Raw genomic sequence first — 12,481 nt, 5'->3', positions numbered from 1 at the left:
GTGCTCGGGGTCAGGGCCCTGTCCCCCCGGCCTGCCGCACTGCCAAAGGCCCGGGACGGGGGTTCCGTGGTGCCTGGGGAGCCTCTCCTTGGTCGGCTGGCTTCAGGAGCCCCGTCCAGGTCCCCTGAGGGCCCCGGGGAGGGTGGCCTCCCCAACCGGGGCTCCGTCCTGGGTCCAGCCATGTGGCAGGGTGCCCGGGACGGTGCCCGGGCCCGGGTCCGGAGGGTCCAGGCAGCTTCCCTTTCGTGGCCGGCCATCTGGTCGCCCAGATCGCCTCGGCCATCTGGTCGCCCGCAATTGATTGATTGATTGTGGGTTTCTAAAGTGCTAGAATTGACTCCCGAAGGAGTATTTCTGCGCTCTAGACCGCTGGGGAACCCGTCCTGGCTTTCCCTGTGAGATGGTCCCTACTGGGTTTCTCCAAGGTGAAATCAGGCATCCCCCGCGTATGTGGGGGGCCGTTGTGGAGATGAGGCAAGCTAATGCCCAGAGTTGCCGGGTGTGATCCCTAGTTAGAGTAGGCACCGAGGCGAGAATTATCGAGTCCGTTGACCCTGGTCCAAGACCCTGCCGCGTCGGGAATTGAACCCTGGTCCTGGGCCGTCCTCCGCTCCCGGGTCTGCCGCCTCTAACCAGTGAGCCACACCACTCCTCCGCAATGCTTTCCTATGGGGCGACCAGATTGCCGGACTTCCCTGGAAGTCCCGATGAGGTGCCATTTGCCTCCGGGATCCCAGCCAGGGCTCCAGGAGGTCGGGCACATTCGTGCCTAGGGTCCCCTGAGCCTCGCAGTGCGCACTTGTTGCCATAAAGAGGGGTAGCCTTCCTCCGGATTACTATGGACAAGGTACTCTGGGACCCCTCTCGGCGTAGAGGTCCTCAGCCGGCAGCTGGACGGGACAGGATGCCGCCCCAGCCCCGGGTCCGTCCCTGGGTCTGTCGCGTGGTAGGATGCCCTGGATAGGGTCCGGGAGGGCCCTGGCCTGGGGTCCCCGTCCCCCCCGGCCTGCTGCACTGCCTGGGACGGCGGAGATTCCATTGTGCCCGGGGAGCCTGGCTGGGTTCAGGAGTTCCGTCTGGGGCTCCGTCCTGGGTCCTGCTGCGTGGCAGGGTGCCGTGACGGGGTCCGGAGGGCCCGGGGAGGCTTCTCCTGCACCTTGGTGCCTGGGAACCCTGGTGGGGTCCAGGGGCCCTGCTGGGCCCCGGGTGTAGTGCTCCGGCCCAGGGCCCTGTCCCCCGGCCTAGGGCCCTGTCCCCCGGCCTGCCGAACTGCCAAAGGCCCAGGACGGGGTTCTGTGGTGCCCGGGGAGCCTCCCCGCGCTTGGCTGGGTTCAGGAGCTCCGTCCGGGGCCCCTGAGGGCCCCTGGGAGGGAGGCCTCCCCAGCCGGGGTCCGTCCTAGGTCCTGCCATGTAGCAGGGTGCCTTGGAAGGGGTCCGGAGGGCCTGGGGTAGGCTTCCCCTGCGCCTCCGGACCTGGGAGCCCCGGCTGGGTCCAGGGGCCCTGCCGGGCCCCGGGTTGCATGCTCGGTCCCAGGGCCCTGTCCCCCCGGCCTGCCACACTGCCAAAGGCCCGGGAAGGGGGTTCCGTGCAGCCCGGGGAGCCTCCCCTTGCTTGGCTGGCTTCAGGAGCCCAGTCCGGGGCCCCTAAGGGCCCCGGGGAGGGTGGCCTCCCCACCCTGGGCTACGTCCTGGGTCCTGCCGCGCGGCAGGGTGCCCGGGACGGGGTCCGGAGGGTCCAGGTGGCTTCCCTTTTGTGCCCGGCCATCTGGTCGCCCAGATCCCCTCGGCCATCTGGTTGCCCGGATCCCATCGGCCATCTGGTCGACCGCAATGCATTCCTATAGGGCGACCAGATGGCCGGACTTTCCTGGACGTCCAGATGAGGTGCCATTCGCCTCCCGGATCCCAGCGAGGGCTCCAGGAGGTCAGGTACTTTCGCGCCTTGGGTCCCTTGAGGCTCGCGGTGCGCACTTGTTTCCAGAAAGAGGGGTTGCCTTCCTCCGGATTACTAGGGACAAGGTACTCTGGGACCCCTCACGGCCTAGCAGTCCTCAGCCGGCAGCTGGCTGGACCAGGATGCCGCCCCAGCCCCGGGTCCGTCCCTGGGCCTGCCTCGAGGCTGGAAGCCCTGGATGGGGTCCGGAGGGCCAGGGGAGGCGTCCCCTGTGCCTCCGGGCTCCCGGCTGGGGCCAGGGGCCCTGCCGGGCCCTGGGTCGGGTGCCCCAGCTCTGGGCCCCGTCCCCCGGCCTGTCGCACTGCCAAAGGCCCGGGACGGGGTTCCATGGTGCCCTGGGAGCCTCCCCTTGCTCGGCTGGGTTTAGAAGCTCCGTCCAGGGCCCCTGAGGGGCCCCGGGGAGTGCGGCCTCCCCACCCGGGGCTCCATCCTGGGTCCTGCCGCATGGCAGGGTGCCTGGGACGGGGTCTGGAGGGCCCGGGGTAGGCTTCCCCAGCGCATCCAGGCCTGGGAGCCCCGGCTGGATCTAGGGGGCCCGCCGGGCCCCTGGTCGGGTTCTCGGGGTCAGGGCCCTGTCCCCCCAGCCTGCCGCACTGCCCGGGACGGGAGTTCCGTGGTGCCCGGAGAGCCTCTCCTTGCTCGGCTGACTTCAGGAGCCCCATCCGGGGCCCCTGAGGGCCCCGTGGAGGGTAGCCTCCCCACCCGGGGCTCCGTCCTGGGTCCAGCTGTGTGGCAGGGTGCCCGGGACGGGGTCCGGAGGGTCCAGGCGGCTTCCCTTTCCCTTTCCCTTTCCCTTGTTAGAAAGGTCAGATCTGATGCTTTCATTTGATCTGTCTACCTTTGGTATTATCTGAAGTTTTTTTTTTCCCAGCTGTCAGCCAAGGGAAAAACCTGAGATCGTACCTGATTTTGAGCACCTTTGGCTGGGTGGAAGAACTGACTTTGCCCCCTTAAACACAAAAACTTCAAAAAGTCACCCCTGGAGGCCAGAAAAGGGTCTTAGACACTCTTGGTATGTCATCTGAGGTATACTATGGGGTCCTTGGGTCCAGAACTAGAAATGTGACTTATAATGGGAAAAATTAGTTTGACACCAAACACCTCGAAATGTCACAAATAGGAGTCCGACATATGCCTGGAGGCTGGAAATGAGCCCTAGCCACTCTTGTTACATCACCTGAGATATATAATGGGGTCCTGGTGGATACAGAGACCTGAAAACAGTCATGAGGGTTGATACTGAAAATTAGCAAAACTCGCTAATAGTGAGCACTTTTAGCGAGTTTTGCTAATTTGTCAAATAGCTCAGGCTGGATATCAGAGACACCATTTGAGTGCACAGGATATAAAAACACTTGTTAGAAAGGTCAGTTCTGATGCTTTCATTTGATCTATCTACCTTTGCTATTATCTGTACTTTTTTTTCAGCTTCCAGCCAAGGGGATAACCTGATATTGTACACGAGATTGAGCACCTTGGAATGGGTGGAAGAAATGACTTTGCCCCCTTAAACACAAAAACTTTAAAAAGTCACCCCTGGAGGCCAGATGAGCCCTAGCCACTCGTGTTATATCACCTCAGATATATAATGGGGTCCTGATGGCTACAGGGACCTGAAAACAGTCATGAGGGTTGATACTGAAAAATTGTCAAAAAATGTTTTTGGGACAAGATTTGCTAATTTGTCAACTAGCTCAGACTGGATATCAGAGACACAGTTTGAGCGTTCAACACATAAATACACTTGTTAGAAAGGTCAGATCTGATGCTTTCATTTGATCTGTCTACCTTTGATATTATCTGAAGTTTTTTTTCCAGCTTCCAGCCAAGGGAAAAACCTCTGATCGTACCCGATTTTGAGCACCTTGGGCTGGGTGGAAGAAGTGACTTTGCCCCCTTAAACACAAAAACTTCAAAAAGTCACCCCTGGAGGCCAGAAAAGGGTCTTAGACACTCTTGGTATGTCATCTGAGGTATACTATGGGGTCCTTGGGTCCAGAACTAGAAATGTGATGTGACTCTGTGCTGTATGGCTCATAATGGGAAAAAATGTGTTTGATACCAAACACCTCGAAATGTCACAAATAGGATTCTGACATGTGCCTGGAGGCTGGAGAGCCACTCTTGCTATATTACCTGAGATATATAATGGGGTCCTTGTGGCTACAGGGACCTGAAAACAGTCATGAGGGTTGATACTGAAAATTAGCAAAACTCGCTAATAGTGAGCACTTCTAGCGAGTTTTGCTAATTTTTCAAATAGCTCAGGCTGGATATCAGAGACACTGTTTGAGTGTACAAGACATAAATACACTCTATGTAAAGGTCAGATCTGATACTTTCATATGATCTATATACCTTTGATATTATCTGAAGTTTTTTTTCCAGCTTCCAGCCAAGAGAAAGACATGATATTGTACCCGATTTTGAGCACCTTGGGCTGGGTGGAAGAAGTGACTTTGCCCCCTTAGACCCAGAAACTTCAAAAAGTCACCCCTGGAGGCCAGAAATGGCCCATAGACACTCCTGCCATGAAATCTGAGGTATACTAGGGGGGCCTGGGGTCAATACCTAGAAATATGACGTGACTCTGAGGACCCCAAACACCTCGAAATGTTACAAATATGAGTCAATGGTGTGCCTAGGGGCTAGTAATGGACCCTAGCCACTCCTGCTATGTCACCTGAGATATACTATCAGGTCCTGGAGTCCACTGGAACCCGCAAACAGTCATGAGTGTTGATCAGACCAAGACCAATCCGGGCTCGCCCGGCCGCTTTGGTGACTCTAGATAACTTTGGGCCAATCACACGTCCCCGTGACGGCGACGATACATTCGGATGTCTGCCCTATCAACTTTCGATGGTACTTTCTGTGCCTACCATGGTGACCACGGGTAACGGGGAATCAGGGTTCGATTCCGGAGAGGGAGCCTGAGAAACGGCTTCCACTTTCAAGGAAGGCAGCAGGCGCGCAAATTACCCACTCCCGACTCAGGGAGGTAGTGACGAAAAATAACACTACAGGACTCTTTCGAGGCCCTGTAATTGGAATGAGTACACTTTAAATCCTTTAACGAGGATCCACGGCTTTGAGAGACACAGGTGCAAGTGTCAAAATGGTGACAAAAGATTTTGTGGCCCCTGAAGAAATCATACATGGTGAGATTTACCAAGTGATCAATGCAAGCAATTTCAGATAGAGACATAATTTAAACAGCACATTGTTCCTAGTCTTGTGCTACTTACCTAAGTGAAATATCATGTATGTGTCATATTGGAAAGTAGTCAAAATGTGAAGTTGAATGTATGATGTTTTTAAATTACGTCACATGTTCGAAAAAAAATGCCTTACATTTTGTTCCATAATTCTTAAACCATACAATCTGGATCCATAATTCAAAGTGCAGCATAATGCTAACATTATGCAACAGTCATGTTTTCATTTTCATGCCTGTGCCATGCTTAGAAGTGGTGAGAATCTTTCAGTGATTAAATACATGTTTTTAAAAATTGGCCTCCAGTTTTTGCAAAATGTGTCACGTTTATTGTGTCATCAGTCAAGATCCATACTAGATAGAGCTTGATTTCCAACTGTAACACATTCTATAGCATGGCCTACTACAGTGTGCCATTTTAAATGCATGTGACTCACACACAAGGTACATACAATGCAATTTGAATCCATACGAGGTGATTTTCAATTTGCGGTCATCTGGTCGCCCCATTGAAATGGATAGGATATACTACAGAGTATGTGGTGCACTATCATTCTTGAAGCGTATGAGGTACTGACTTAATTTAAATTGCAGTATGTAGCTAAGACATGTACACTTTATAGTGGCAACTCTGATGTTTGTAGCTTATAAGGACAAGGTACAAATCAAGTGTAAGCTTCAGGTAGGTTTTTCTTTTTCACTTTCATGTATGTTGAAGAACACTTTATGCTTTCTGCTATAATTCACAATCTATATATGATAGAGACATAATTGAAACAGCACATTGTTCCTAGTCGTGTTCTACTTACCCTTGTGAAGTATCATGTATGTGGCATATTGGAAACTAGTCAAAATGTGAAGTAGAATGTATGATGTTTTTCAATTGTGTCACATGTTCGAAAAAGTATGCCTTACATTTTGTCCCATAATTCTAAAACCATACAATCTGGATCCGTAATTAATTCAAAGTGCAGCATAAAGCTACTATCATGCCACTGTCCTGTGTTCATTTTCATGACTGTGCCATGCTTAGAAGTGGTGATAATCATTCAGTGATTAAATGCATGTTTTTAAAAATTTCCCTCCAGTTTTTGCAAAATGTGTCACGTATATTGTGTCATCGGTCATGATCCATACTAGATAGAGCTTGATTTCCAACTGAAACACATTCTATAGCACAGTCTACTACAGTGTGCCATTTTAAATGCATGTGGCTCACACACAAGGTACATAAAATGCAATTTGAATCCATATGAGGCGATTTTCAATTTGCGGCCATCTGGTTGCCCCATTGAAATGGATAGGATATACTACAGGGTATATGGTGCACTATAATTCTTGAAGCGTATGAGGTACTGACTTAATTTAAATTGCAGTATGTAGCTAAGACATGTACACTTTATAGTGCCAACTCTGATGTTTGTGGCTTATAGGGACAAGGCACAAATCAAGTGTAAGCTTCAGGTAGGTTTTTCTTTTTCACTTTCATGTATGTTGAAAAACACTTTATGCTTTTGGCTATAATTCACAATCTATAAATGATAGAAACATAAATTAAACAACACTGTGTTCCTCGTCTTGTGCTACTTACCCATTTGAATTATCATGTATGTGGCATATTGGAAATTTGTCAAAATGTGAAGTTGAATGTACGATGTTTTTCAATTGTGTCACATGTTCGAAAAAGTATGCCTTACATTTTGTCCCATAATTCTAAAACCATACAATCTGTATCCATAATTCCAGGTGCAGCATAAATCTACCATCATGCCACTGTCCTGTGTCACTGTCCATGCATGTGGCATGTTTAGAAGTAGTAGTAATCATTCCCTGATTCCATTCATATTTTTAGAATGCTGCCTCCAGTTTTGGTAAAATGTGTCACATATATTGTGTCATAATTCATGATCCACACTAGATAGAGCTTAATTTGCATCTGCAACACATTCTATAGCATAGCCTACTACAATATGATAATTTAAAGGCATGTGGTCTACACAGAAGGCACACAAAATGGAAGTTGAATCCATATGAGGCGATTTTCAATTTCCGGCCATCTAGTCGCCCAATTACAATAGATAGAATAAAATACATAGCAGAATGTGTCCTATAAATCTTGAAGCATATAAGTTAAACAACAAGAAAGAGGACAATCAGGTCTATGAGTGGTGTCAAGGAGTGTGAACTGGAGGGGGACTAGTAGTGCAACTATACCTTTTGAGTAATACCCAAGGCTAGAGATAGATTCTAAAAAAGTCTCATCGGGCCACCCTGACTGGTGGAATATCGTCACTTGAGATTCATGAAGGATCCAACCCTCACCCTGACCATCATCTGATGGTATGGAGGTGGATACCGATGGTATACTCCAGCCTAAGGTATCTCAAAGGTGGTGTTGATGTAGTGCAGTGCAGAACAATAAGTGAAATAAAAATTGATCAGTGGAACAAAAATATGTTTAATAAGGGATGTTCCAGTGTCAATGATTAAAACAAGCACGTAGGTAGTTGAGAATTTATAGCTACCCCGTTGCGTGGTGCAGGAAGGTCAACATGTTTCTGCCATGAGGACTAATTTATCCGGCTTTCATCAGGACCTAAAAGGATAGAAATGCTACTGCTAAAACCAAAATGTGGTGCGTGATGATAATTATGTATGTGTGATAATAGTGATCAAATAGTACAAAAAGTCTTACTGCCAGGACCTTGGAGCCCCAATGTATCCTTATGAAGTAGACCACCAATTCTCACCTAGAGAAAAGGAAAGAATATACACACTATTCATCTATGCACTTCAAACCAATCCCATCACCCAGTGCTTATTCCAGACACATCAGGAGTATAGTACTCTTGTTAATCTATAAATGTATTCAATTGTGATATACAACTCTTACACAGCTCCTATTGCATTTGCACAGGGCACCAGGACAAGATGTAAGAATTACTTATATCATGTACTCACCCAGCTTTCTGTGGGTGAAGACCTCACCTTTACCGGCAACCGCTCGGGTATGTGAGGCCCCGCTCTAAGTATGCACAGACAGAAAGGAAAAAAAGGTGTAGCCACCCTGTAATATAGTTCAATGGTGCTACTTCCTAATCTGTTCAATTTATACGTGCACCCAATCAAACGTAGTCTTCTAAAGCAATGTAACGCCTCAATTCAGCTCAAATCATAAATAGACCCTGCCAGAGAAAAAATGGAACCTATCCATTGTCTGTTTCTTGGTATGGTTCTCTGTCTAACCACCTTAGATTGCAGGCTACCAACTTATAAAGACTAATCATTAAAGTCAAAAAAGTGGAGCAATAATAAAACCCAAGGAAGAAGACCAGAGTCAGACTTAAAGTCACCTAAAGTAACTGAATTATACAGAGAGCGAGCTTGTACAGAGAACGAGCGCGGGACTCACCTATCCGTCGGTACCTCTCACCGGCATCCGAGAGGAAGTGGAGGTGACGGTAGGCGGGTCCCGCGCCGCTTAAATACGCTCAACAATTGGTTAATTGCTCCGTAATTGGTAAACCAAAGAGACCCAGTCACGCCACGCATGTGTGGTTAAAAACGGCGTCTCATCACAAATCGCTATGCCCATAGAGTTGCGCATGCCCCAGATACAGCCGCTATACCTGCAAATGCGCATGCGCGGGCCTCGCGCCACACCGCCGTCGATGATTCCAACAGCGGCCCGCGAGTGCGCATGCTCGGGCCCTGCAACACTAACGCGTTAGTATTACAAAGCCTGCAGAAGTGCATTTGGCTAAGTTTTAGCGCTAATAACTGCAGTCTTGAGGAACGGACCAACGGAACCCAACTAAATAGCCAGGATACCGGTCAACCATAACATTTGTGGGGATTCAGATTGTCAATGAGGTACCAATATTAAACGAGTGTGTGTGCACCCACTAGTACTTCCAAGTGAAACTGTTCTGGTTAGAATAACACCAGTCTGAACAGTAGGCAAGGTGTAACATAAATTATGCCTCTGTGATTGTTGCCAATATAGGCGTCTAATTGAAGCAAGCCTATAATCCAAGATATAGATATGATGCAATTGCTATCATGCACCGCAGGTAGGCATATCGATGACAAGAGCACAACGATGTCCAATAACTCAGTTGTTGAAGGCTACTATGGACTCTGGAGCCCATAGGACCCTCAGGCTTGTGTAGTATGTTATACTCTCTTTTGGATATGTTATACTCCCTATTTCATATCCCATAACAGTCAGAGTAGCCTCATGTCGTAGTTATGGTCAGTGTCAGGTTATCCAGATATGTGCGCCCCCGAACAAAATGGGGGAACGTCAACCAATGTGTGTATTGTACAGTATTACTCCATTATATCATGGTCCAAGGAATGTCGTCGTTGAGCCCACAGCTGTCGCTCTTCAATCTGTATATCCATTTTTGTTCTTTAATGAACAAAAATTTTGATATATCACTAATGTGGGGTGGAATAAAGGGTTGTTCAATTACTACCCATCTCAAGTCATCTGCCTTGTGATTTTTCTGATTGAAGTGGGTGGTCATCCTCGTCGACTGTTTGCGGCACCGAATGGTGCTCTTGTGTTCACTGATCCTTAATTTTATTTTCCTAGTAGTGTGTCCTACATATTGTAATGCACAAGGGCATGTGATCAAATAAATCAAACGTTCCGAGTTACAGTTTGTGTTGTTCTACTACAGATCTCTTCAACCACCACGCAGGAGTCCTTTCTAAACAGCTACAGGCTCGATATTATCCTAAACATCTAGTGAAGCGGGCCTGGAAAAGAGCTGCTAATAACAACAGGGAGGCCCTCTTAGAGAGAAGCCCAAAAAAAAACCCCTTGGAGAGGCTCACATTTGTGAGCACGTTTAGCACTCTCTCCAATCAGATCCAAAAGACCATCAGACACCACTGGGGGATATTGAACATTGCTCAAACGAGGATCCCTTTACCACTCTTTTCATTTAAAAGAGCGTCAAGCATTCGGGACAGCTTGGTACATTCACGCCCTAGGGCGAGAATAACTTCTGAAACCAGCAGATTGTGGGATCTGCCCCCAGTTCAGGGACATTTCCCTTGTGGGTCCTACAGCGTCTGTCCTCAGACTGTCAAGACGGACAAGATTGACATAGGTACTAACAAACCATGGGTACTCAAAACACACACAAACTGTAACTCGGAACGTTTGATTTATTTGATCACATGCCCTTGTGCATTACAATATGTAGGACACACTACTAGGAAAATAAAATTAAGGATCAGTGAACACAAGAGCACCATTCGGTGCCGCAAACAGTCGACGAGGATGACCACCCACTTCAATCAGAAAAATCACAAGGCAGATGACTTGAGATGGGTAGTAATTGAACAACCCTTTATTCCACCCCACATTAGTGATATATCAAAATTTTTGTTCATTAAAGAACAAAAATGGATATACAGATTGAAGAGCGACAGCTGTGGGCTCAACGACGACATTCCTTGGACCATGATATAATTGAGTAATACTGTACAATACACACATTGGTTGACGTTCCCCCATTTTGTTCGGGGGCGCACATATCTGGATAACCTGACACTGACCATAACTACGACATGAGGCTACTCTGACTGTTATGGGATATGAAATAGGGAGTATAACATATCCAAAAGAGAGTATAACATACTACACAAGCCTGAGGGTCCTATGGGCTCCCGAGTCCATAGTAGCCTTCACCAACTGAGTTATTGGACATCGTTGTGCTCTTGTCATCGATATGCCTACCTGCGGTGCATGATAGCAATTGCATCATATCTATATCTTGGATTATAGGCTTGCTTCAATTAGACGCCTATATTGGCAACAATCACAGAGGCATAATTTATGTTACACCTTGCCTACTGTTCAGACTGGTGTTATTCTAACCAGAACAGTTTCACTTGGAAGTACTAGCGGGTGCACACACACTCGTTTAATATTGGTACCTCATTGACAATCTGAATCCCCACAAATGTTATCGTTGACCGGTATCCCGGCTATTTAGTTGGGTTCCGTTGGTCCGTTCCTCAAGACTGCAGTTATTAGCGCTAAAACTTAGCCAAATGCACTTCTGCAGGCTTTGTAATACTAACGCGTTAGTGTTGCAGGGCCCGAGCATGCGCACTCGCGGGCCGCTGTTGGAATCATCGACGGCGGTGTGGCGCGAGGCCCGCGCATGCGCATTTGCCAGATATAGCGGCTGTATCTGGGGCATGCGCAACTGTATGGGCATAGCGATTTGTGATGAGACGCCGTTTTTAACCACACATGCGTGGCGTGACTGGGTCTCTTTGGTTTACCAATTACGGAGCAATTAACCAATTGTTGAGCGTATTTAAGCGGCGCGGGACCCGCCTACCGTCACCTCCACTTCCTCTCGGATGCCGGTGAGAGGTACCGACGGATAGGTGAGTCCCGCGCTCGTTCTCTGTACAAGCTCGCTCTCTGTATAATTCAGTTACTTTAGGTGACTTTAAGTCTGACTCTGGTCTTCTTCCTTGGGTTTTATTATTGCTCCGCTTTTTTGACTTTTATGATTAGTCTTTATAAGTTGGTAGCCTGCAATCTAAGGAGGTTAGACAGAGAACCATACCAAGAAACAGACAATGGATAGGTTCCATTTTTTCTCTGGCAGGGTCTATTTATGATTTGAGCTGAATTGAGGCGTTACATTGCTTTAGAAGACTAAGTTTGATTGGGTGCACGTATAAATTGAACAGATTAGGAAGTAGCACCATTGAACTATATTACAGGGTGGCTACACCTTTTTTTCCTTTCTGTCTGTGCATACTTAGAGCGGGGCCTCACATACCCGAGCGGTTGCCGGTAGAGGTGAGGTCTTCACCCACAGAAAGCTGGGTGAGTACATGATATAAGTAATTCTTACATCTTGTCCTGGTGCCCTGTGCAAATGCAATAGGAGCTGTGTAAGAGTCGTATATCCCAATTGAATACATTTATAGATTAACAAGAGTACTATACTCCTGATGTGTCTGGAATAAGCACTGGGTGACGGGATTGGTTTGAAGTGCATAGATGAATAGTTTGTATATTCTTTCCTTTTCTCTAGGTGAGAATTGGTGGTCTACTTCGCAAGGATACATTGGGGCTCCAAGGTCCTGGCAGTAAGACTTTTTGTACTATTTGATCACTATTATCACACATACATAATTATCATCACGCACCACATTTTGGTTTTTGCAGTAGCATTTCTATCCTTTTAGGTCCTGATGAAAGCCGGATAAATTAGTCCTCATGGCAGAAACATGTTGACCTACCTGCACCATGCAACGGGGTAGCT

General features: G+C 48.1%; 1 pseudogene; it reads left to right on the top strand.

Moving 5' to 3' along the window:
* Positions 1 to 4,702: 4,702 nt before the first annotated feature.
* Positions 4,703 to 4,964, top strand: LOC144829615 (18S ribosomal RNA; annotated as a pseudogene).
* Positions 4,965 to 12,481: the final 7,517 nt, after the last annotated feature.

Source organism: Lissotriton helveticus, chromosome 4_1 (genome assembly GCF_964261635.1).
Source record: "Lissotriton helveticus chromosome 4_1, aLisHel1.1, whole genome shotgun sequence".
NCBI classification, from domain to species: Eukaryota; Metazoa; Chordata; class Amphibia; order Caudata; family Salamandridae; genus Lissotriton; species Lissotriton helveticus.
This window is presented reverse-complemented; position numbering and strand designations above follow the sequence as displayed.